Here is a 26667-nt window from a genome sequence, read left to right as displayed (position 1 = left end):
TTTCCAGCGTTTTCTGTTGTTATTTCGGATTTCCAGCATCCGCAGTATTTTGCTGTCGTATTAATGGTTTCCAATAACTTCCCCACCAGCCATGTTAGGCTGACTGGCCTTTAGTTTCTGGGTTTATTCCCCTCCCCTTTTTTGAATAGTGGTATAACATTAGCAACCCTCCAGTACTGCTCCTGTATCCAACAAGGATGGAAGATTGTGACCAACTTAGGATGCATTCCATCTGGACCAGGTGACTTAGCAACTTTCAGTAATGCTAATCTTTTTAGTACATCTTCTCTATTATCTTGCCCATAACTTCCCTCTCCTCTTTTATCATTCGCTTCCTTTGGGATTTAATAATTTTGCCATGTACTCTGCCTCCACATGAAGATTTCCCTTTGGGTCCTTAATAGACCCAACGTTTTCCCTAGCAAGATAGCAAAATACTGCAGATGTTGGAAATCCGAAATAACAACAGAAAATGCTGGAAAAACTCAGGTCAGGCAACATCCGTGGAGAGAAATTTGAGTTGACGTTTCGGGTCGAACCCTTCTTCAAAACTGGAAAGAAAAGAAAATAGATCGAAGGCAGGGCTGCGATCGGACAAAAGAAGTAAAAGAAACAAAAGCAGTAAAAGAGCTAGACGAGATGGTAATAGGCTGAGATTAGGTGTAAAGTGTACTGGCAGGACAAGAGATAGCTGCCAGGTGTGAGAGAGAAACAAAAGGAAAGGGGGGGGGGGGGGGGAAAGGAGTGGAAAAATTACAAGAAAAAATGTGTAAATGGGGCCGAGGTTATGATCTGAAATTGTTGAACTCGATATTGAGTCCGGAAGGCTGCAGAGTGCCTAATCGGAAGATGAGGTGCTGTTCCTCGAGTTTACGTTGAGCTTCCGTGGAACAATACAAGAGGCCAAGGACGGTGAGGTCCGAGTAGGAATGGAGCGGTGAATTAAAATGACAGGCGACCGGAAGCTCAGGGTCCCCCTTACGGACTGAACGGAGGTGTTCCGCAAAGCGGTCACCCGATCTGCGTTTGGTCTCCCCAATGTAGAGGAGACCGCATCGTGAGCAGCGAATACAGTATACTAGATTGCGAGAAGTACAAGTAAATCGCTGTTTCACCTGGAAGGGGTGTTTGGGGCCCTGGACAGTGGGAAGGGGAGAGGTATAGGGGCAGGTGTTACATCTCCTCCGCTTGCACGGGAAGGTGCCAGGCGAAGGGAAAGGGCTGTTTGGGGTGATAGAGGAGTGGACTAGGGTGTCTCGGAGGGAGCGGTCCCTACGGAATGCTGAAAGGGGAGGGGAGGGGAAGATACGTTTGGTGGTGGGATCACTTTGGAGGTAGCGGAAATGCCGGAGGATGATCCGTTGAATGTGGAGGCTGGTGGGGTGAAAGGTGAGGACAAGGGGAACCCTAGCAAACCGCTTACACTTTATAAGTTTTAGGGTTCAATTTAATGCTGCCTGCTAATCTTTTCTCATAACCTCACTTTGCCTCCCATATTAACTTTTTCAATTCCCTCCTGTACTTCATGGTTATTAACTGAATCTTGCTCTTGGCATTTATTAAAAGCCTCCTTTTCCTATTTTACTTTTATTTCTTTTGTCATCCAGGGCACATTAGCTTTGGAGGCTCTACCTTTTCCCTTCAAATAAACATGCCTTGTTTGTACCTGAACTACCTCTTCCCTGAATGCCCTCGATTGCTCCATTACTGCTTTACCCTGCAATCGCCTTTTCCAATCTACCTGTGCTAGGTTCCTTCTTAAATCACTGAAATTAGCTCTTCCCTGGTTCAGCATTTTTATCTTCGATGTTTTCTGGTCTCTTTCCATAGTTACTTTAAACCGAATTATGTTGTGGTCACTGTTAACTAGATGATTTCCTATTGTAACACACTCCACTTATCCTACTTCATTTCCCAGAACCAGATCCAACACTGCTTCCTTCATTCTGACAACGGGTCATCAACCTGAAACGTTAACTGTTTCTCTCTCCACAGATGCTGCCTGACCTGCTGAGTATTTCCAGCATTTTCTGTTTTTATTCTTTTATTGTTGGACTGAAGACATACTGATCAAGAAAGTTCTCCTGTGCACATCAGAAATGTTTCTCCTTCCCTACCCTTAGCACTATGTTTTTCCCAGTCTATATTAGGTTAATTAAAGTCTCCTGATACTACCATATTTTTGTTACATGCCTTTGAAAAAATGCTGTTTGTTTCTGTTTGTTTAATTTTACTTCATATATTCAGAGATTATAACCATAAATACATGGTGTACCAGAGTGCTAATTATCCAGCAATCAGAAAAACTAGGGGGCTAAAAATTCGTCAAAATGTAGCAAAAAGACGGCAGCCGCTGCTCTTTCGCCAACTGGTGGCAGGTCCCGTGGCGTCTGCCATATTCCAAGGTCCAGCAGCACAAGCGCGATGGCCCTGCAAATTTAAATTAGGGCGAGGTAAAGTCAGTCAACGTCCAACGCCGACTTAACTTCACCTCGGCGAACTTGGACCAGCGCTGGGTCCTAAGCTCGCCATGGAAACCCAATGTTCAGCAGACTCTGAGGTGCTGTCAGCACCACCAAAGGGGGGCACACATCTTTCATTTAAGCTTTTCGACTGGATTTTTTTATTTTATTGAAGTGGTGACTTGCTGCAATACATGTTAAAAGTTTTAAGGATGTGCTGCTGGACGTTTGCAAGGCCTTGGGGGTTAAAGGAAGGCCTCTAAGATGACAGAAAATGCTGCAAATACTCAGCCGGTCAGGCAATATCTGTGGGGAGAGACAGAGTTCACGTCTCAGGTCGAGATGCTGCCTGACCAGCTGAGTATTTCATGCTTTTATTTCAGATTTACAGCATCCGCTCGCAGAGGGAAGAGGAAGCCAAAGAGGAAAACAGCTTAGGAGGAAGCCACCCAGACAGCCCCTTCCTGACCGGAAAATCCGGGATGGAATCATCCACCTGAGGTACCGGTGACCACAACCCTAATTCCCCGTTCAACATTTATCTCACACACCTTACCTGTTACTGACCAGCACCGCATTCTCTTGGCCACAATGCCGAAATAAAAGCCACCACAAAGCAATCTTTCCAATCCAACTTTATACATCTATCTATGACATCAAGAAATCAACTCATCACCCTTATGCATTTTCTTAGTGACTGTCTTGTGTGTGACTTTGCCTATCCTACTGATGTCACGCAGTGGCTGCAGCATGGCTGGTGGAAGGTTGCTGACTTTTAGTGGGGGGACACTGCAAATGGCCTTGCTGGTCGACCTTGAGGAGCTGGTGGCTGGGATTGTCAAATCGAGTGATTGATTCTTCTTCTTCACTCTCCTCGCCCTCTTCTTGGTCAACCACTGGTTCAGCAAGTTGCATTTCTTGGGTGTGTGAAATGAGGAAGGCACAAGGGTGGAGTTGTGTGAGGGGAGGGTGGGAAACCAAGAGGTGCATGCAAGGAGAAGGATAACTTTTGAGGGTACCAGCATCTTGTATCCTTTCAGTCCCACCACTGGCCATGGGCTCAGCAATGCCCCTGCCAAGAATGGCCTGCACTGTCTCCTCCAAGGGAGTGAGGCGAAGCTAGGAACAAGAGGTGTGCCTCGTGATTGCTAGAGATTGTTGGTAGGTGAGTGATTTGGGCAGGGGGTGTGTCATGCATTGAGAAGTGTGCGAGGCTGGTGATTCAGCTGGTTGGAAATGGCTTTTGAAGATGCATTCACTGACCTTGACGACTGGTCTGAGGTCACTGAGCTCCTATGGGCACTGGAGCCAGGTGGTGGGGGCGACACTACTGGCAGCGACAGCCTTGGTAATGTGGTTCCCACATTCTTCTTTCTGGAGGGCCTCCTGGCCCCTGTGGGTAGAGGGCCTCCCTTGCAGTGTTGACCCCCTGCACAAAGCTGGAGTGCTGCGTGCGAGACCCTGGGTGCCCCTTCCCTGGCTTGCGGAGCCATTTGTGTTAGTGCTGAAGCACTTTTCCCATGTTTTTAGGTGCAGAAGGGAATTTGGGACTTCTTTTCAATTTTTATTTTAAAGGCAGCAAGGGCTGAAAACAGCATTTATTTTTTCTTTACTTCATTTTTTTTTTTTTTTTAATCAGTTCAGAAGGCATTGCCTTTTTGATATCCCACAATGCCTAGCAAACGCACTGCCTCGCTTCCAGAGGCTATTGGGAGATGGAACACCACTTCTGGACACCAACTTCACTACCGATGCCTGCACCAACGCCATCAGGAGGGCATTACACGATAGTTTAACACTGCGCTACTAATCTTAAGTCCCCAGCGCAAAATTTCTCTCCTATTTTCGGCAGCTGTTAACCCGAGGCCGCGGCAACACCGACAACTTTCATGGTTTAACAACTGCAGCCCATCCACCTTCCCCTAGCTGATTAAAGCTTCATAACTCATTTCAGTTTATCCACTGCCAAATATACTCAATCGGTTCTCCTACTACACTGTTGTAATGTATAACATACAGCAAAATTTGCCTTTTGGTCTCAAAAGATCTAAAGAATGAACTAGTGGCACAGTCACCAGAGTTTTAGATTTATACAGCTTGACCTGGACCCCAGCTGAAACTTAGAAAGTTCTGCCAGTCCTAGAGAAACGAGCACATTTACATTTTTCCACTGTCTTGGAGCAAATATTCAGAGTTTAAAAGAGGACACAAAATCCTGGTGAATTCCATTAAAAAAAAGTATGTTACACACAAAATTAATCGCACTCCATCATCCTTTTCAGCTTTCCTCTTTCTAAAAGCTGATGAGCACAGTATCTACTTTGTTCTATCATACCTCTCTTTCCAGTAACAGCTAGCCTCCAGCCTGCCTGCATATGTCCCGATGGCACTCCCAGTGAGACACAGACATGGAGTCGGCCCACAAAAACCACAGGCAGCTCTGCATCAACAGAAACACCCCCTTATTTTACAAATACTAAACTAAATGTTATGCATTGATCTGGGCTCTGGCAAAAAAAAACCTTTACCACAGGCAATCCTAACAACTGCATGATTATTTAACATTCTTCGCCCATCATCTGTCTGAAAAGAATTCAGATTTCCACTCAGCAATATGGTAGTAAGCAGCATCTAAATGAGATCGGACCCAGAAATCTTCCCTGCTGGAGGTGTCACAGAAAGCAGAGTGATCGAGGGGGAAGAAACATTCACCCACCCCTCTACCAACTGTTTATAAAGCAAATGTCTGAGAAAAGGTCACCTACGCATCCTTCGGTGACTGGGTGGGCTGCGTAAGCGAGGGGGAGGAGTTTTGGTCAGGAAACCTGGAAGTCTGAGTTGCCCCACATGCTTTTTTTTTGGAACAGGATCCCCACCCGGAAGCCAGCCTGATTGATAGGTTTGGCTCCCTGTTGGGCGGGGAACATTCTGGAGGAGGTCACGAGCCTGGAGCGGGGGGGTTCCAATCCCGATGGGGGGGATCTGATGGCGGGGAAGGTGGTAAGTTTGGGGGGGGGGGGGGGGGGGGGAAGCACTCCTACTCCAGCTGGCACACAAGCAGTGCTGTAAAGGCACTTAGCTTTTCCACAAAGCTGCGCTCACCTCCCTTTAGCTGCCGGGCTTCCTGAGCCCCATGAAACACAGCCAGCCAGGGTTAAACCTGGAAGACAGATTGAATCTGAGGCAAGCAGCCTCATTATAATATTTAAATGGTCAACCTGCCCCCTTTCAACCTGGAAGTGGGTGGGATGGGGTCAGTTTTGAGATTTAAATTTTTACATCTCCCCCGACCCCAACCCTCCCTCCCCCCCCCCCCCCCCCCCCCACCCCCGTTTCTTGTGGGTTAAAATTACCCCCTTAGAGTCTGTACCTGTCATAGAGACTGGCAGGTGAAAAAAGCATAACGTATTTTCGAAGTTAAGCAGCAATTACTGGACAGAAGGTACAGGCAGTTAATCTGGAATAGTGGCAGCAGGTTGAACCAATGAATGGGACTCAGGAGGCTGAGAACTGGAGATCGACGAAACATGGGTTGGTAGAAACACAACTAATTAATAAAACCAGCAATATAAGTTCTTTACAAATTGTTGTCAACAACTCAGCGATATGAAATGTACCTTCTAAAAGGCATTTCTTAAATGCATACAGTCGTCTTAGTGCTGTAAATAGCTAGCAACACAAAATTGGCATATTAATCACTTAATAAATCCAGTCAGCAATTCATCAAGGTAGTTATTACACTCAGCCAGTAACTTCATTACTTATCATTTAAATAGCTAATTTAATATTAAATGTGAAAGACAAATATATACTCAAGAGAAATAACTAAGGGATACAAGCTGTCTCCAAATGGAGGAATGGTGAAATTAAAATGGAGGTGTGGAAGAAAATGTACTGTGCAAACCCAACAGGGAAAGGAAGGGGAAGAACTTAGAAAATATATAATTGTTCAAAGAGGTTACATCTTTAAAATACAAAAAGGATGGAATAATTGAAGATGAATGAAAAAATGAACTTAATATGGTTCATCTTTAGCCATTTCTATTTTAATAATTTTTGCTGAATGTGGCCCGTGCCAAGTGTTGGGATATCGGATCAGGCCTACCACATAAATAAGTTTGACATCCCTGCTCCAGGGTATGATGGCAACCCAGCACTTTCCAAGTCATCTAATGAGCACATTCCTCCCAGCACTGCAGCATACATTAATTGGGAAGCTGGATTAGGCTGTCGGTGGAAAGATTAACCACAACCACCACCACCCACCTTGCAAAAATGGTAATTTTGACAAGGTAGCAAGATTATTCCACATACTGTTGCCTCACAGCACCAGGGACCCGGGTTCGAATCCGGCCTCGGGTGACTGTCTGTGTGGAGTTTGCACATTCTCCCCGTGTTTGCGTGGGTTTTCTCCGGGTGCTCCGGTTTCCTCCCACAATCCAAAGATGTGCGGGTTAGGTTGATTGGCTATGATAAATTGACCCTTAGTGTTAGGGGGATTAAATACGTGGGGTTACGGGGATAGGGTGGGATATGTGTTGGTGTAGGGGTTACGGGGATCGGGTGGGATATGTGTCGGTGCAGGCTCGATGGGCCGAAATGGCCTCTATCTGCACTGTGAGGTTTCTGTGATATCTGGCAAACAGTCGCTGCAATATTAATCACTGTACAACTAGCCATACAAAAAATGTTACTTTGTCGCAGTTCCACCGGGTGTCCCTTACTATGTATATACATTATTCACTTTAACTTACCTTTTATGTACATAACTTACCTGTTTGGGCCGTTACCCCTTTAACTTACCTGTTTGGGCCATTGCCCCTTTAAGAACGCGCATCACGTGACTTACCAGATGCGAGCCGGCCCAGCGCAGCCTCCCGCTCCCGCACGGGCCACCGGCCCGGTTCGGCCTCCCGCGCGGGCCGCCGGCCCGGTTCGGCCTCCCGCGCCCGTGATGGCCGCCGGCCCGGTTTGGCCTCCCGCGCCCGTGATAGCCGCCGGCCCGGTTCGGCCGTCCGCTCTCGCGTCTTCGGCTGCAACGGCCAGCCACAGTTACACGCCAACGCAACGACGCAGGTCACGTGACCGCCCAGGCGCAGGCAAACGCGCCAACGTCACAACGCGGTCACTTGACCACACAAGCGCGGGAAAACGCGGCCGAGCGTAATGACGTCATCACGCTCTCCACAGGACTGCGGACTCGGTCCTCACGGCGTCCCCGCTGGGTTAAGACGTACCTACTGGCTCTCCTGCATCCAACTCCATTGTCTGCTGTATAACATCTGTTTCCTGCATTAAATAACTTATTGATTGTTCTGCTGAAGTCAAACTCGATTATTTAGTAGTCATTCGTCCGATACCTACCTAGGTGAACACGAACCGCTACATTGGTGACCCAACGACGTGAATACGGGAGCTCATCAACTGCTACATTGGTGACCCAATGACGTGAGTGCGGGGGCTCATCAATACCTACATCGGTGACCCCGTATCCGTGAACGTTTTTCACGGACGAAACGCATAGCCTGACCCTCGTCTGCACAGAAGACAACCGATGAACAGCCGACGAACACCAGTTCCTACATTGGCGACCCAGTCTTTGCGAACGGATTCGCAAAGGAAGCGCAGCCAACAACACCTACATTGGAGACCGATTTTACAGAGGTAGAGCACGACCAACGGCAACTCACAAACGCCAACGCCTACAACGGGTGAGTTTTGTGAACGTCTTTCAAAAAGAAGCACGTCAGCCGTTTTGCTGTCGCTACCGCCATTCCGGGTGCTGCAACCGCCCTCGTGCTTTCTAAAGGTAGAAGCCCCGTCCGCCGGGAACATCGATGCGGCGCAGGCCCCGCATGTGCTTACGGTCTCCGTATTCGATATTTCTACCGCCACACGGTTCGTCCGCCTCTGACATCTCCCAACGCAACAGCAAGTATGAATCCCTCCAAGCGCGGGGTCCGCAGGTTTTCGAAACCGCAAGATCGGAGCGCGCCCCCGCGGAGATGCCACGAGGACTCGCTCCTCTCGCAACACGAGGACTCGCTCCTCCCGCGACACGAGGACTCGCTCCTCCCGCAACACGAGGACTCACTCGTCCCGCAACACGAGGGCCTATCCCTTGCGAACCACGAGGACCCATTCCTCGTGAAACAATAAGATTCATTCCCCGCCGACGACGCACCAGCCCGTCAGCCTGCTAGTTGTGTTACCTACCACACTTTTCGGCGAGACAAGAAGCGTTGCCGCCTTCTTGACAGTTTTTCCACTAAAGTCAACTACAACTAAAAGCGTTGCTGCCCTCCAGGCAGTTTACCCCTACCGACATCAACAACAACCCGGACCGTTGCCGCCCTTTCTCCAGTTTTCACCTTAACAAACGCAAACATCTACGGATGCTGCAAACATCGAGGACGGGTCCAACGGGCATCTCGCGGCCGCGATCAGCCACGTGAAAGTTGCTGTCTTCACCGATCACTCATCAACGCAGCAACTTTTCACCCTCTGTGTTATCGTCGTACCACTATGGCACGCACCATTCCGTGCGTTCCAGCCTCCCGAAGGTTTCGCTCACCTGTCGGCGAGTTCACCGACCTCACCTGTCAAGTCCTTCTGGATCGCTCGTTTGGCGTTCCTGCAGAGTTCGTCGGAACAAGGACTTGTTTCAACAGCAACAGAGCCATCACCCGCGTTCACCCAACCTGCCCGTCACTCTGACAAAGCCTGCTGTTTCGCACGTCTCCACGGTCCTTCGCCTGACGGATACGTTTTATTCGTCACGACATGCGTAAGGATCCGCTTACGACCAGCATCTTCAGACCTGGCCCGCCAAGTCAAGACAGCACGCCCGCCGAGACCACTAGCTCGTCAGACCATCTCATCTTTGGTCTTTCGTTAAAGCGAATTCTGGGGGGGGGGGGCGCATGTGGCGGTTCCACCGGGTGTCCCTTACTATGTATATACATAATTCCCTTTAACTTACCTTTGTATGTACATAACTTACCTGTTTGGGCCGTTACCCCTTTAAGAACGCGCATCACGTGACTTACCAGATGTGAGCCGGCCCAGCGCAGCCTTCCACTCCCGCGACGGTCACCGGCACAACTCGGCCTCCCGCTCCTGTGGTGGCCGCTGGCACAACCCGGCCTCCCGCTCCTGCGGTGGCCGCCGGCCCGGTTCGGCCTCCCTCGCCCGCGATGGCCGCCGGCCTGGTTCGGCCGCCCGCTCTCGCGTCTTCGGCCGCCGGCCTGGTTCGGCCGCAACGGCCAGCCACAGTTACGCGCCGAGGCAACGACGCAGGTCCACGTGACCACACAAGCGCGGGAAAACGCGGCCGAGCGCGATGACGTCATCACGCTCGCCACAGGACTGCGGACTCGGTCCTCGTGGCGTCCCTGCTGGGTTAAGACGTACCTACTGGCTCTCCTGCATCCAACTCCATTGTCTGCTGCATAACATCTGTTTCCTGCATTAAATAACTTATTGATTGTTCTCCTGAAGTCGAACTCAATTATTTAGTAGTCATTTGTCCGATACCTACCTAGGTGAACACGAACTGCTACAACGTATATTTTTCTCTTACTGCAATTGCAACACAACTTATAACTGGAGAAACTGGGAATCTTGCATAGACTATCACTACACGAGACGGAGGTCTTGTAATCTACTTCAGTATTACACTTGAGAACGTCAGTTCCCGTACTGTCCATCAATTCAATTTGCAACTCACACTAGGGAGGAGTAAGAAAAAGAACATGTAAGTTTTATATTAACTTTAGAGTTACAAGACCAAATGGAATAGCAAGCCTTACTGCCAAAAAAAGTGAAAATTAATCTATTAGAGGAATTCTTCTCTGAAGATGAGGAAAGACAAAAGGCAACAACTTGCAATTATTTATCAGTTTTACCATAGAAACATGTCCGAAGGTACAAATAAAAAAGAAAATGTTTTTTAAAATTAAATTTTTAATTGAAAGTTTTATGTTCTAAACTGATGATCTTAAAAAGACTGCTGGATAGCTGAGCAATTTTGCAAGTGATTAGGCCAGAATTTCTCATTTCTGGAAGTCAACTGTAGCCACTCAACACAGGATTGAAAGGTTTGCTAGTCACTGTAGAATTTACTGTGCCCCCCAAGGGCCAGTGCTGGGATTGCTCAATTAGAACAATACGACTGAAGCAATCCTGGCAGACAACAAAAAAGGAAAATGGTAATCTTCATTAATCCTTGTGGCCTAAATGTAGGAATGACAGCTGCAGAGAATATATAGTCAATAATAACGTATGGGAATTCAAGTCCTGTTGTATTCTGTAGCATGAATATGCCTTAAGTGACAATAACCCTACAATGGTGGTTAACTTCTGCAATCTAAGAAAACATTGCCAGTCCTAATTCCACCAGAAAGAATCTGGTGATGCCAGATAACACGATAGATGGGGTCCCAAAGAGGAAAGAAAAAAGTGTCTGATAAGAATAAAGCTCTACTGGAAGTTATATATGTGTAATTTCAAGAAGAAATCATCCAAGTTTGTGCAAAAAATGAGATTAATTTCAATGCAAATAAAATATAAAACGGTGTGGTACAACTCAGACGGTTAATGGTTTTCTCAGCTATCACAAGTCATGTACAGAATAATAGAGGAATGTAATCCAGCTTTATTTCACAAGCACAAAGGCCACATAACAAGTGCCACAGGCATTATGAAGCACTCTGGATTTCACTCAACTCTAATCCTACTTACTATAGAATCACAATTGTGCGTATTTTAATGGTTTCAATTTAAATGGAATTTTTTCCAAAAACTGCAAGCTAAAAGTATCAACAGATCAAAAGTGTGAAATTCATAGCTGGTAAAATCCAGAATTAAGGTTTCTAGCACAAAGCATTTTTAAACGAGGCATGTGGGTCAAGAAAGCCAGTAAAATGAGCATGTCTGCTTTAACGTCTTGTTAATTGTCAATGGTACACATAATCAAAGTGCGGTATGAAGAAAATTGTGACTAGCACCTAGAATAGCACCTATGAATGTTTATCTTCTGGTACTACCCTAACTAGCAATGATTGCACGTAGAAAAACACTTTTTTGAAGGGAGAGCAAGGAAAAGGGGGGGGGGGGGGGGGTGGGTGGAGGAACTAAAAATACCCAATTTCATTTGCCGAAATATTTAAAGGACTAACAAAAGAACTGCAGTAAAATGGTCAATTTTGCTATTTTCAGTATGTTTGCATAATTTTTCAAAGTATTGTTATTTGTGGAGCATACCTGTTGAAAAGAAATAATCAAAAGACAATTTAACCAATGGTAAAGAGAAAGTCAAGCAGCAGTGACAAACTACAATAAATTAAACCCACTGGGGTCCGGATCCTTTTTACAGCAAGCTTAGAACACAAACAAGCATAAGAAATAAGGTGTACAATTCAAACAATGTAGCACTGGATTTTATTGGCTCCTGCTGTTGGCAATTATATCTTCCTGACACCCACACACTAATTGTTCACCACACGCTGTAAAGCAGTACCCATTCTACATGCTGCCAACTGAGAGTACAAGTTGTACCTGCAACTAAAGCCAACCATTAATTATGAAAGGTTACCTTCAGTAATCCATTTCTCTTTAAGTACACATTTATTTTGTTATAAAGCCTCACAGATGCTATTTTACTTCAGCCAGCCATGATCTTGGAGAGAAAACTAACATCTGAGGGGCCAAATTTCTGTTCAAGATGATAGATGCCAGCGCTGGTAATCTCGTACCCTTTTCCACCCAGTGTCAACACAAAGGACTCCCAGATCAGATGCAGGGCGAACCTCTTTCTGTAATAGCTATCAATGCATCATAACCACTTCCTTTCATCTTCGGCAGCAAGCACTGGTTCGCAACCACAGATGCCAGTCTTCAGCCAATTAGATTCATTCCACATGATATCAAGAAACGGCAGAGTGCACTGGGTACAGCCGAATCCCCCACCATCAACATCCTGGATGGATGTAGCTGCAACAACAGTCAAGAACCTTGACACCATCCAGGACAAAGCAGTCTGCTTGATCGGCAGTTCATCCACCACCTTAAACATTCACTCGCTCCACCACTGGCGCACCATGGCTACAGTGTGTACTATCTACATGATGCACTACAGCAACTCACCAGGGCTTCTTTGACAGAACCTCCCAAACCCACAACCTTACACCACCTAGAGGGACGGGGCAGAAAGTGCATGGGCACACCAGCACCTGTAAGCTCCCCTTCAAGTCACACATATATTGCCGTTCCTTCATTGTCGCTTTGTCAAAATTCTGGAACTCCCTACCTAATAGCACTGTGGTAATACCTTCACCACACAGACTGCAGTAGTTTAAGGCAGCAGCTCACCACGTCAAGGGCAACTAGGGGTGAGCAATAAATGCCAGCGATGCCTATATCCCACAAATGAATTAAAAAATTACTGGTTAAATTTATTTACAATTAAATATAACCCATAAAGCAAAAATAGAGAAAATAACAAATATTTGTATGAGAGAATTGGAAACAGTTCATGTAGCTGATATACTCTTTCAGAATGCTACTTTCAGCAACTCCTAGTTTCCCCAGAACAAAACAGTTTCTTTTGTCAGATCAGTTAATCAGGGACAGATGTCTCAAGTTTCTAAAAACAGGTCATGTTTAACCACACTTAATGCATTGTTTGAAGAAATATCAGTAGATAAAGGAAATACAGTAAATGTGGCTTATATGCATTTACAAAAAGCTTGTAATAAGGTACCACATTAGAGACTTAACACTATGATTAAACTAAAGGGAGTGCGGCTACAAAGGTACATACAGTGTTATTATAGGAGAGAAAGCAGAGCTGGGTAATAGGGAGTTTGTCGGAAGACATGTGATGAGTCATATTCCACAGAGGTCTGTGTTTGGGCCACTCTTATTTAATATACACATAAATGATCTGGTCTTAAAAATTAAAGGAATATTGAAATTTGCTGACACCACCAAAATGGGGGGTTATAGCAAATTCTAACAAGGAGTGCAGAGGCATAAATAGTTGATCAGGGTGGACAGATATGTGGCAGAAACAGTTCTATTAAACATTTTGAAAGAATGCACAGATCATTAAAGGAGGCATCTCAAGTACATATCCCAAAAGGACTAATGGACTCCTTGGTTTTACATCTAGAGACAGAATACAAAAGCAAGGTGATAACATTGAGCATTTACAAAATTACTCAATTAAGCTGAGTTGGAGTGGTGTGCGCAGTTTTGTGCACCGCATTATATTAAATCAATTGAAAAATTATAGGACAATGCCACGAGGGTGTAACCAGGGGTGGGAATGAGTCATACTGGAGTAGCTGGGGTATTTTCACTAGAGCTGAGAAGGTTGAGGGGTGACCTCACAACCTTCATTCTGAAGACCTTTTATGATAACATAAACAGTGATAAGATTGTTTCCAGCGACTGACGAGACAGTAACAAGAGGGAACAAATTTAAGATGGTCACAAGAATTGAAAGGAGGATAGAAAAATGTATTTACACATTAGTTGGTTAGAATGGGGAGCTCCCTGCTATAAATAATTATTGAAGCAGAGTCCATAATTTTTTTAAAAAAGCATTTAGGTAGTTAATTTAAAAAAAAGGAGGAATATTAAAGGGTATGGGGAACGAGCAAGTGAGTGGGATTATACTCTATTGTTTCTATCTGGTAGCCCGGAACAAAAACGTCAGGATCCAGACATAATCAATCCTTCAACACCAATACCTTTTATTGGCCCTGCATGAATAAAATGTTAAAAAATATATACATAGGTCAAAATGCTTCCTCCTTTACAACTGGTATAATTCCACTTTTTTCAGGCATTATACTACAAGAGCAATTGACAAAACTAACCACATTAACAACTTTAGACATAATAAATGTTGCTGGAAAATGTTCTTACTGTGACAAGTGTATCGGGAACCAAAACGAAGCACAAATACGCCATCAACCTTTATGAATGATCAGCAGGTGACATCTGCTGCTGGCTGTTGAGAATAGCTTCTTTTACAGTCTTAACTTCAATGAAATTACAGCTAGGTCCCAATGGATTAGTCCAAGTCTGTATCATTGGTTTAACCCTGCAGAGAGAAAGGTAAGGAAATAAGTGTCAATTAGTCTCCAAAACCTTAATTTATCCTATAAAAGGTGATAGATAAGCTCGAGTTAAAATTAAGGACAGAATCTAGCGTAACATTAAGAGGGGAGAAGAGAAAGCAGGAGCCTGGAATAGGCAGAGCACAGAAGGGGGGGGGAAACAGAGAGGAGGAGAGCAGAGCAGAGCACGGGGACTAAACACAGTGGAGCCTGGAAGAGAGGGGGAGGGTGTGTGGAAAGAGCAGGAATCAGGAGCTGGAAAGGGGGAGGGTGGCAGAAGGCGGGGGGGTAGAGGAGAAGAGAAGAGAAACGTGATCAAGGCGGGGACACGGATCATGCTGTCCTCTCTCCAGGCTCCAGCAAATGGTGACCACCCTCACACTTTCTACCCAATAAACCCATTAACAATCCATGACCCATACACAATGCCCCATCAGTCGCCGCAGCTCTCTCCCAGTGTTTAGTTTTACGGAGTGATTAGTGACAGTGTAGGTACTTGCAGATTTCAGTCGACCCACGATGTCACCCTGCTGTGCATGTGCCAGGCCAACCGATGATGCCACAGAGCATGCGGCGGACCATCCGATGACATCACTCAGCGCATGCTAAAGCGCTATGGCTCCACTAGTGACATCACTTGCGGTGACATCACCCTCACCTGTACTCATTGATTAAAATGCGTCTCACTAAGCCAACCTTGCAGCTCAAATTATATAAAATAGTCAATGCCGTAGATTTGTCAAATGCAGCCACAGAGAAACAGCCACAGCATCCCACATATCTTGCAGTGCCCGTTCATGGGGTCACGTATTTGAAGGGGCCCACAAGTCAATTGCTGAGTTGGCCTGGCATGGACGGTTCTCAGACTCAAAGTGAGGTGGTGGGAGGCTGCTCAATGTTGAGGCCTCACTCCCCCAGCAACCAGCAGTTTTGTGGGAGTTTTTACAGATCATGCCAATAGTTTGCCATGTGTGACTCCAGGTTTACAACGGCTGGCACAAATTGATGCTGTGCAGCCCTCTCTATAGAGTGAGGCCTAGCTTGCTAGACTGGCCACTCTTCATAGCTACTTCAAGGCGTTGCTTAATCGGGAGCCAATGTCGGTCAGTGAGCACAGAGGTGATGGGTGAACAGGACTTGGTGCAAGTTAGGATAAGAGCAGCAGAGTTTTGGATGAGCTCCAGTTTATAGAGGGTACCTCATAGTCCCTACCCGCCCACATAGCAAATGAGGGTCCTAGGAAAAAAGTACAGCACGTTAGCGGCAAAAATCACATGGGCAGGCGGTAGTCTGCGGCCCTGATCATGCTGCTGGCAGCACACCCACTGGAAGCCTAGGCATGATCTTAGGTCAGTGAGCACAGGGGTGATGGGTGAACGGGACTTGGTGCGATTTAGGACATGGGCAGAGTTTTGGATGACCTCGAGTCATCAACAATCAATGATTCAGGAGCATTGGTCTAACATGCAATTAGTGGAGACAGTCTATTCGCTTATGCTGTTGATGATGGGACAATTGGTGAAGTCCAGGGTCCGCAACTGCAATGGGGGAGGCAGACCTTGAAGTGAGGAAGACCCTAGTGACTGCAGCAGTCCAGGAAATCAATGTAGCCGCCAGCCAGACATTAGGAGGATGCAAGAGCTGTTGTCACTTCTGTAGTGGCAACAGTTACTGTTTCCATAGATGGCAGTCTTAAAGAGTAGCTATGACATCTCAGAAACTGTAGTTTGAATATAGTAGACGCGACTCCCGGTCAAATCCGTGTTCCAGAATCGTTATCAGTGTGCTTGCTTTTTTAGCCAGTCCCCACCCCCATTTATTTTGTTCCAGTGGATGCGCTGTCAGCAGCATGATCAGGGCCACAGAGGAACATAGGAGGGAAATCATGGCAGAAATCAAGGTGGCCAGTTCTGGTGCAGAGTTTTAGCTGAGGGGCCTTGCCTCACTTCACTTTATATTAAAAGGAAGTTGTGAACAGTCTGCTGCTCAGACTACACCGTGACTCGCTTGTGCAGTGCTGGTCACTGAGGCACAAGGGAGCTATTGATGTGCACTGGGGCCAGTGCAGAGATGAGTCATGCCTTTCTGTCACCTTTCCCACAACTCCATGTTTGAACCTCTCCAATCAGATTTCAGCCCTAATCAAAGTCAAAAGTGACATCCCTCAGTGACCGTAGCACACTATTCCTCCTCATCTTTATTACAGTAGCTTTTAACATGGTTGACCACACCAACCTTCTCCAACCTTTTATCTGGGGAAAAGCCAATTTCAGTGGGGTGAGAACAGATCTGGCCCAGGTAAACTGGAATCAAAGATTGGCAGACAAAACTGTAATGGTACAATGGGCTGTCTTTATAAAAAGAGGAAATAGTTCAGGTACATTCCCACTAGGGGGAATGGCAAGGCAACTAAAGTCAGGGCTGCCTGGATGACGAAACAGATAGAGAATATGACGAAGCAGAAAAAGAACGCGTATGACAGATGTCAGTTTGCAAATACATCTGAGAATCAGGCTATATATAGAAAGGTCAGAGGAGAATTGAAAAAGAGGTGGAATGAGAAAAAAATGGCAGCCAACATAAAAAGGTAATCCAAAAGTCTTCTATAGGCATATAAATAGTAAAAGGGTAGTAAGAGGAGAGGTGGGGCCAATTAGGGACCAAAAAGGAGACCTATGCATGGAGGCAGAGGGTGTGGCTGAGGTACTAAACGAGTACTTTGCATCAGCCTTCACCAAGGAAGAGGATGCTGCCATAGATGTAGCAAAGGAGGAGGCTGTGGAGATAAAAATTGATATGAGAGAGGAGGTACAGGAAACTCTTGGGTATCCGGCACCAACGGGACCGGGATGGTGCCGGTTGATTAAAAATTCCGGATGACAGAGAGGGTTATCTACCGAGGCTATTTTTAACAAAAACTAAAAAAATCAAGAAATGTGCAGTAGACAGTAATTGGTTACTCACCTACAGAAAGTTGTCTTAATCAAGCATCTTCCACTATCCATTTAAGTACAGTACTGCCAGTTTGGAGAACTACCCCCACTGACTAAACTCGGCCATCGTAGGAGACTCGGACACATTTCCGGTTATTGAGGTGTTGTTTTCGGAGTATGGATTTTGCCGGTTAATAGAGAATTCCGGATATTTAGGTGTCGTTTAAACGAGAGTTTCCTGTATTAGAAAGGCTGGCTGTACTTAAAGTAGATAAATCACCAGGAGCGGATGGGGTACATCCTAGGATGCTGAGGGAAGAGATCGCGGAGGTACTGGCCATAATATTCCAATCCTCCTTAGATACAGGAGTGGTGCCAGAGGACTGGAGAATTGCAAATGTTACACCATTGTACAAAAAAAGGTGTAAAGATAAACCCAGCAACTACAGGCCAGTCAGTTTGACCTCGGTAGTGGGGAAGCGTTTAGAAACAGTAATCAGGGACAAAATTAACAGTCACTTGGACAAGTGTGGATTAATTAAGGAAAGCCAGCACGGATTTGTTAAAGGCAAATCGTGTTTAACTAACTTGATTGAGTTCTTCAATGTGGTAACAGAGAAGGTTGATGAGGGCAATGCAGTTGACGTAGTGTACATGGATTTCCAAAAGGTGTTCGACAAAGTGCCACATAATAGGCTTGCCAGCAAAGTTGAAGCCCATGGAATAAAAGGGACAGTGGCAGCATGGATACGGAATTGGCTAAGTGATAGGAAACAGTTGTTTTTCGGACTGGAGGAAGGTATACAGTGGTGTTCCCCGGAGTCGGTTCTAGGACCACTGCTTTCCTCGATACATATTAATGACTTAGACATGGGTGTACAGGGCACAAATTCACAATTTGGAAGTATAGTGAACAATGAGGAGGACTGATAGACTTCAGGAAGACAGACAGGCTGGTGAAATTTAACGCAGAAAAGTGTGATGTGATACATTTTGAAAGAATGAGGAGAAGACATATAAACTAAATGGTACAATCCTAAAGGGGGTGCACAAACAGCGACACCTGGGGGTATGTGTGCACAAATCGTTGAAGGTGGCAGGGCAGGATCCTGGGCTTCATAAATAGAGGTATAGAGTACAAAAGTGTGGAAATTATGAACCACCTGTATAAAACACTGGTTCGGCCCCAACTGAAGTTTGTGTCCAATTCTGGGCACCACACTTTAGGAAGGACTGGAGAAGCTGGGGTTGTTCTCCTTGGAGCAGAGAAGATTGAGAGGAGATTTAATAGAGGTGTTCAAAATCATGAGAGGTCTGGACAGAGTAGATAGAGGGAACTGTTCCTATTAGCAGAAGGGTTGAGAACCAGAGCAAACAGATTTAAGATGATTGGCAAAAGAACCAAAGGCGACGTCAGAAAAAACTTTTTTACGCAGCGAGTGGTTAAGATCTGGAATGTACTGCTGAAAGGGTGGTGGGGGCAGATTCAATCACGGCTTCCAAAAGGGAATTGGATAAGTATCTGAAGGAAAAAAATTTGCAGGGCTACGGGGAAAGGGACTAGCTGAAGTGCTCTTGCAGAGCCGGCACGGGCTCGATGGGCCAAGTGGCCTTCTTCCATGCTTGTAAACATTCTATGATTCTAACGCCTCTCCTCCTTGGTCCAGCTAAGCGGGAATGCCCTTGCTTTGTTCCACTATTACAAATCCAGTCATAGCCAGATAACCTCCTGCAATTACTTTGTTTCCTGCCCCTGCACCATTTAGGGCTTTAAACTAAAAAAGGGGTGGGGGGGGGGGGGGGGGTCAGGTGAAGGAAAATTTAGAAATCTAAAGGGAAAGGTCAAGGCAATACAACAGTGCAGCGATTTGGGTAAAAATAAGCAGATTGCAACAGGAAGGGACAGAGGGTTTAACTGCAGCAGCGAAGGTGGTCAAAGCAGGGAATAATTGTAAAAATTTTTAATTAAAAGCTCTTTATCCAAATGCACGAAGCATTCGGAACAAGATAGACGAACTTGTGGCATAAATAGAGATAAATGGGTTTGATCTAATAGCTATTAGAGAGACGTGGTTGCAAGGTGGCCAAGGTTGGGAACTAAATGTTCCAGGGTACTTGACGTTTCGAAAAGACAGGCAGAATGGAAAAGGAGGGGGGGGGGGGGCGGGGAGTAGCCCTGATAATAAAAGGATAACATTAGGACATTAGATAGAAAGGATCTTGGCTCGGAAGATCAGGAAGTAGAATCAGTATGGGTGGAGATAAGTAATAACAAGGGGCAGAGAACACTGGTAGTAATAGTATATAGGTCCCCTAACAGTAGCTATAACGTTCAACAGAATATTAATCAAGAAATAGTAGGAGCTTGCAACAAAGATAATGCAATAATCTTGGGGGACTTTTGTAATGTCCGTGTCCCAGGACAGTGACAGGGTAACACAAAGAATTCGACCCAACACAATCGTCGCTAAGCAAAAGGAAAAATATCTGTCATATTGGGCAGAAACAACAAAAACCCAAAGCAAACTCAATTGCTACTTGGCCCTAAACAGACAATACAACATAGCTGATTACCTGACCATGGTAAAGGATAACAAACTGAGAAGAACCTTGACAAGGTACAGACTTAGCGAACATAGCCTAGCGATCGAAAAAGGCAGACACAGGCAGACCAGGCTGCCAAGAGATGACAGGATATGCTCTCACTGCAGTCAGGGAGTAGTTGAGACAGAGATGCACTTCCTCACAGCCTGTGGAAAATATCAGGGCATCAGAGAGAATTTCTATCAAAAATTCTCACAAATATGCCCTGAATTCAGAAATCTGACTGACAACCAAAAACTCCCATTCCTACTGGGGGAGGAGAGAAGCTGTGTAACACTGGCGGCACACTATGTTACAGCTTGCCATGAACAGAGGGACAACCAGTAAACTAAGACAAGAGTATATATAAACAAGGCGAAAATATATTTATAAACTCAGGGATATACCTGTTTATACACTATGAATGGAACCGCGTTTATGTGTTCAACCATAAATGTATTTTGATGCTTTGGCAACATAAGATGTACCTTATCATGCCAATAAAGCGATTTGTATTGTATTGTATTGTGTAATTGAGATACGGACTGCAGAAGTTGGTTATAACAGGTGTTTACTGAATGGAGACAAAACTGGAACTACTACACAAAGTTACTGCACAGGCTTATATACAGGGGTGGTCACTACTGGTACTGCAGTATACAGGGGTGCAGAATATAGTTCCTTCTTCAAAGTACATACACTACAATTCCTCCCCTTTTAGCTAAACAGTACATAACATTCGATTAATAATTAAATAACATATTTACAATTACAGTTGCTATATACATTAGCTGAAGTTAATCAATTATAAATTCAGTCTTTGAGGAGGCTTCCTGATTCTGTCCGGATAACCCCTCTTTGGGGTATCAGGTTCTTCTGGCAAAGTTGATTCGGGATCAACGTCGTTGTTTGGTTCGTCTGCTTCCAATATCACCGATTCTGAGGTAGATGCAATTGGTACTTCGGTTTCATCACCAGGTGTATAGGATCGTGGTGTAGATTTGACGTTTTCCAGTGACTCTAGAATCTGGTCAGCATGGCGTCTTACAATGCTCTCTCCAACGTCCACGGTATACATTAGAGGTCCTTGCCATGTGCAGATCGTTCCTGGCTGCCATTTCTCTGTGCGGTAGTCCCGGGCCAAAACTAGTTGACCTATCTTGAAACTCCTGGTTGGCCTTTCATTCATATTCTGAAACTGCCTGTTCTCCACATCTCTTCTGATGTTTGGCTTAACCAAATCCAAGCGGCATCTTAGTCTTCAATTGAAGAACATCATGGCTGGAGTTTGGTTGGTAACCGTATGTGTCGCATTCCGGTAGGCAAACAAGAAGTTAGCCACCTTGTGTTGTAGGGGTATGTCTTCATTGCACATTGCCTCGATAGCCTTCTTGAATGTTTGAACGAACCTCTCAGCCAATCCATTGGTGGCTGGATGATATGGGGTGGATGTGTAATGCTTAACACCATTGTTCTTTAAGGACCTCCGGAACTCTTCAGGCACAAACTGTGGTCCATTGTCGGAGCAAATCTGTTCAGGTAGCCCATTTCTGGCGAATATGGTTCGTAAGACTGTGATAGTTTTTTCTGTGGTGGTTGAGGACATTTGTATTACCTCTGGCCACTTTGAATGTGCATCCACCGCAATTAAAAACATCGAGTCCATAAATGGACCAGCAAAATCAATGTGTACCCTTTGCCATGGGGATGAGGGCCACTCCCATGGATGTAGAGGGGCTTGTGGTGGGGCGTTTTGGACCTTCTGGCATCCTGTACAGCTCTTGGTCATCTCTTCGATTTCTCTATCGATTCCTGGCCACCACACAAACGCTCTGGCTAAGTTCTTCATTTTTACCCCTCCCAGATGACCCTCATGAAGCTCACTGAGCACTCTATCCTTCAATTTGGGTGGAATTACTACTCTGGATCCACACATCAAGGTTCCTCGGCACACTGACAGCTGTTCTCTTCTCGGCGAGAATGCTGGCAACAGTGGTTCGCCATGTGCTGGCCATCCCTTCACCGTTAAATCATAGACCCTGGAGAGTGTCGGGTCATTTCGTGTTTCCTTTTCTATGTTTGCATTCGTCACAGGTAGACATTCGGCTATGGTCGAGTGTAATATCTCCACAGGATCCACTGCAGGGCTTCTTCCACCGTCGGCAACGGTAGGCGCGACAATCCATCAGCATTCCCACGCTGTTTAGTTCCTTTGTACTCGATGTCATATTGGTGTGCCCCTAGGAAAAGGGACCACCTCTGTAGCCGTTGTGCTGTCATTATCGGGACGCCCTTCTTAGGGTTGAAAATGGAGACAAGAGGTTGATGATCAGTTAGTAGAGTAAATTTCTGTCCGTGCAGGTAGTGATTGAACTTCTTCAGCCCCCACACCAGGCTGAGGGCCTCTCTGTCAATCTGGGCGTAGTTACGCTCGGCTGCAGTTAACGAGCGTGACGCAAAAGCTATCGGCCTCTCTGAACCATCAAGGGATTTATGTGACAGTACCGCTCCAACGCCGTAGGGAGACGCATCACACGCCAGTCTTATCGGTAGTGATGGGTTGTAGTGAGCCAATACTTCTCTTGAAGTGATCAGGCCTTTACAATTCTGAAAGGCCCGCTTACATTCATCGCTCCATTTCCATGCTACTCCAGTTTGTAGCAGGGCGTTCAGTGGGTGCAGAATTGTGGACAAATTCGGCAAAAACTTATGGTAGTAATTCACCAATCCGAGGAATGACCTCAGTTGCGACACATTTTCAGGCACTGGAGCCTTAACTACCGCTTCAATTTTGTCAGGGGACTTATGTAACCCCTCTTCATCAATCACGTGGCCACAATACGATATCTGTTTCTTAAAAGACTCGCACTTGGGGCGATTGGCTCGTAGCTCATGTTCTTGTAGTCTAGTGAGCACCTGCTCTGGGTTGGCGAGGTGTTCACTGTCATTTTCACCTGTCACTAGGATGTCGTCCAAGTAACACTGAGTCCCCGGAATCCCTTGCAGGACTTGTTCCATCGCTCTTTGCCATATCGCCGGAGCTGATGCTACTCCGAATACCAGTCGATTATACTGGTGAAGACCTTTGTGAGTGTTTATCGTGAGATACTTTCTAGAGGATTCTTCAACCTCCATCTGCAAATATGCTTGCGCTAGGTCAATTTTTGTAAAACGTTTCCCTCCAGATAGTGAGGTGAAAATATCTTCTATCCTCGGAAGAGGATACTGTAGTGTGAAGGACTGGGTTCACCGTCACCTTGAAGTCCCCACAGATGCGAACCTTCCTTGGCTCCTCAGGCTTATTGTTTAACGTTTTCTTCATGACGGGAACGATGGGTGTTGCCCACTCGCTCCAGTCTACTTTAGATAACACGCCTGCATTCTCCAGATTCTCCAGCTCTGCCTCGACGGCTGGGCGAATTGCATACGGTACCGGTCTTGCTTTGAAAAACTTGGGAATTGCATTCTCTTCTATTTTTATCGAGGCGGTTACGCCTTTAACAGTTCCCAGTCCTTGTTGAAATACCTCTTTAGCGTTAGCTAAGATTGTTGACAATCATCCAGGTGTGACGTCGTCATCCTTTTTACCAGCCACAGTCAGTGCCTGAATGGAGTGCCAGTCTAAACTTATCTTTCTGATCCATTCACGTCTCAGTAACGGTGGTCCACCATCTTGCAGTATGTACAGATACAATTTCTGTATTTCCTTGCCGTTGTATTCGACAGGCACCCTTATTTTCCCTCTGGGGTATTCTTTCTGCCCCGTATATGTCTTCAAGACAATGGATGTGTCTTTCAAGGGTATGTGTGAGAATAGCCGCTCGTAGTCTCGTCGATTCATGACGGTCAGGGCTGATCCTGTATCCAATTCCATTTTGACTTGGGACCCTGCTATCGTGAGGGTGACCCAAATGGTTCGGTGATCCTCTTTTGCGATTACGTTGTGTAGTTTGAGACAGCTTAGTCTCTTGTTCCCGGATTCACTATCGCTCTTCTGGTCTTCGGAACTACTGTCCGTCATCTTTTGTACTTTCCTGTACTGTTCCTTAGTAGTCTTTTTGTTGTCATTAGTCTTCTTCCCGGACCTGCAAACTCGTGCAATGTGTCCCATCTTTCCGCATTGCCTGCATATTTTGTCCTTGGACCAGCAGTCCTTCTGGTCATGGGTTGTTCTGCCACAGCGATAACATTTTTCAAATCCCCGTGTCATTTCATGGGTGCCGTATTCCTGTGGCTTTTGCTGTATTTCCGCAGCTCCCCTTGCTGCTGCTTTGTACGATACTGCCACGCTGAAAGCCTTATCTAGCGTCAGCTCTTTCTCTGAGAGTAACCTCTTCTGGGTTCCTTCACTCAGGAGTCCACAGACAAATTTGTCCCATAGGGTATCTGCCAGTCCTGCTCCGAACTGGCAGTGCTTTGAAAGCTTGCGTAGTTCCGTAAGGTAATCAACATTGCTCTCATCTTTATGCTGATTTCTCTTGTGGAATTTAAATCTTTCTGCTATCAGCAGCGGTGTAGGATTTAGGTGTTCCTGTAGGATATCAACAATTTCGTTAAAACTCTTCGCCATCGGTTTGACTGGAGTGATCAGGTTCCGCAATAGGGCGTACGTTCTTGCGCCCATTAAGTTTAGTAGTACCGATGCCTTTTTCTCATCGGCTACTTCATTTGCCTTGCAATATACTTCGACTCTTTCCACATACGTGGTCCAGTCTTCTATTGCATTATCGAAGGCAGTGATATTGCCAGTCTCCGGCATCTTGGAGATCTAAGATGGCGCCTCCCGCGCTTTGCCTTCTTCCCCGATTGAACAAAATGGCGCCTCCCGCGCTTTGCCTTCTTCCCCGCTGGATTAAGATGGCACCTCCCGCGCCCGCGCTTTCTGCCTTTTCCACTGCTGCCAGCGCTGTTGCTGGCGTTTTTATGCCTTGATGGCGACGCCCTATGGTCTTCGCGCGCTTCCCCCCGCGCTGCTGCCAATGCCGCTCTCCGCGGTCCCCGTGGCAAACTGCAGCTCCTCGCGGCTTTCTGCGCTTCTAATTTCTTTTTCTTTTATTTTAATTACTGTTCCCGTCGTCAGAGCAGACCCTATGGGACACTTCCCTCCCTCTTCTCGGGTCTGTACGCTGCCCGGCCCCGTTGAAAAGCCACCCGATCGAGCTCTAGCCCGCCGCAGCCCAGGAAGGATCAGTGTACTACCTGCCACCAGCCCGATTAGCTGGAACACCATAGACTGGATAACCAAGCCCAGCTCTCGACAGCCTCTCCTGCAAATCTTCGAATTTGATGAATCAGAGGGCGGTTGCCCACGGTCGACGCCCATTTCTTCTGTTTGTTTTTTTTTTCTTTTTGGATTTCTTCCTTCTGGCCTCGACCTCTAACAACTTCGCTTCAGGGATGGTGAGGTGGTGCAGAACTGTAGGTAAGTTCGGATCTGTTCGTCGCCAATGTAATGTCCGTGTGTAATTGAGACACGGACTGCAGAAGTTGGTTATAACAGGTGTTTACTGAATGGAGACAAAACTGGAACTACTATACAAAGTTACTGCACAGGCTTATATACAGGGGTGGTCACTACTGGTACTGCAGTATACAGGGGCTGCAGAATATAGTTCCTTCTTCAAGGTACATACACTACAACTTTAATCTTCATATAAACTGGACAAATCAAATTGGCAAAGGTAGTCTGGAGGACGAGTTCATGGAATGTATTCGGGACAGTTTCCTAGAACAATGTATCATGGAACCAACCAGGGAACAGGCTATTTTAGATCTTGTACTGTGTAATGAGACAGTGTAGAATAGAGCTTATATGTAGGATTTGATAATGGCCCAGAAATTCAGGTCTCCACGGCTGAGTACGCACGGGGTACTCACCTGTAGGCCCAATGGAAGTACCGGTTTCCTGCATGCACTGCGCATGCGCGGGAAACCAGCACTTTCGTTCCCCTGAAAGCAGGGGTTCAGAGGTCGAACGCGTGCGCATCGAACTTGTGTTTTTTTTTATATATAGGTTTTCCCGGGAGGGCAAGTCTCCAGAAGTTACACATTTAAAAGGCAGGCGTACGGCCTGCTTTTACAAGGTAAGTGGTGAATTAATAAAAAATTTGTAAAAATTTCCACAGGTCTATTATTTTTGAATACTTTAAAGGTAAGTTTATTTTTAGCCCCGTTAGAAAATTTAAAAAAAAATTTCAAAAATTTAAATTATTGTTTGAAAGTGATTTCATGTAATTTATAGTTTATTTAAAAAAGTGATTTTTTAAAAATTTATTTGAAGATTTAGTGATGTTTTGGGGCCCATAGTATTTCTAAGTTTTGACAGCTCTTCCTGTCAATGGAGCATTCCCTGCTCCGATTGGCTCCCCGTGGCCCACGTGATCCCAGGGGACGCATCGAACTAACTGCGCCCCTGGGATACGCAAGCACTGCGCGCCGGCAGTTGGAGCAGGCCCAGGATCGGAATTCCACGCGGTCCCACAGCTCAACGGCCGGCGCGCTAGTTAAGTGCAGGTCGGGGGCTTAAACCCACGGGAAGCCTCCGACCCGAATTTCTGGGCC

At 46.0% G+C, this 26667-nt stretch overlaps 1 protein-coding gene across 5 annotated transcripts in view; it reads right to left on the bottom strand.

Annotated features, from left to right (window-relative positions):
* Window positions 1-26667, bottom strand: part of tanc2a (tetratricopeptide repeat, ankyrin repeat and coiled-coil containing 2a) — a 1096529-nt gene that overhangs the window by 934104 nt on the left and 135758 nt on the right. For all 5 annotated transcript variants that reach the window (XM_085966617.1, XM_085966618.1, XM_085966619.1 and 2 more), the window contains exon 2: window positions 14397-14574. The gene's annotated coding sequence lies outside the window, so the exon portion shown is untranslated. The remainder of the gene's footprint in view (window positions 1-14396; window positions 14575-26667) is intronic.

Source organism: Somniosus microcephalus, chromosome 24 (assembly GCF_052327205.1).
Source record: "Somniosus microcephalus isolate GS21.2 chromosome 24, FLI_Smic_1.0, whole genome shotgun sequence".
In the NCBI taxonomy this organism is placed as follows: Eukaryota; Metazoa; Chordata; class Chondrichthyes; order Squaliformes; family Somniosidae; genus Somniosus; species Somniosus microcephalus.
Note: the sequence above shows the minus strand (reverse complement) of the source record. Positions and strands in the feature narration are given on the sequence as shown.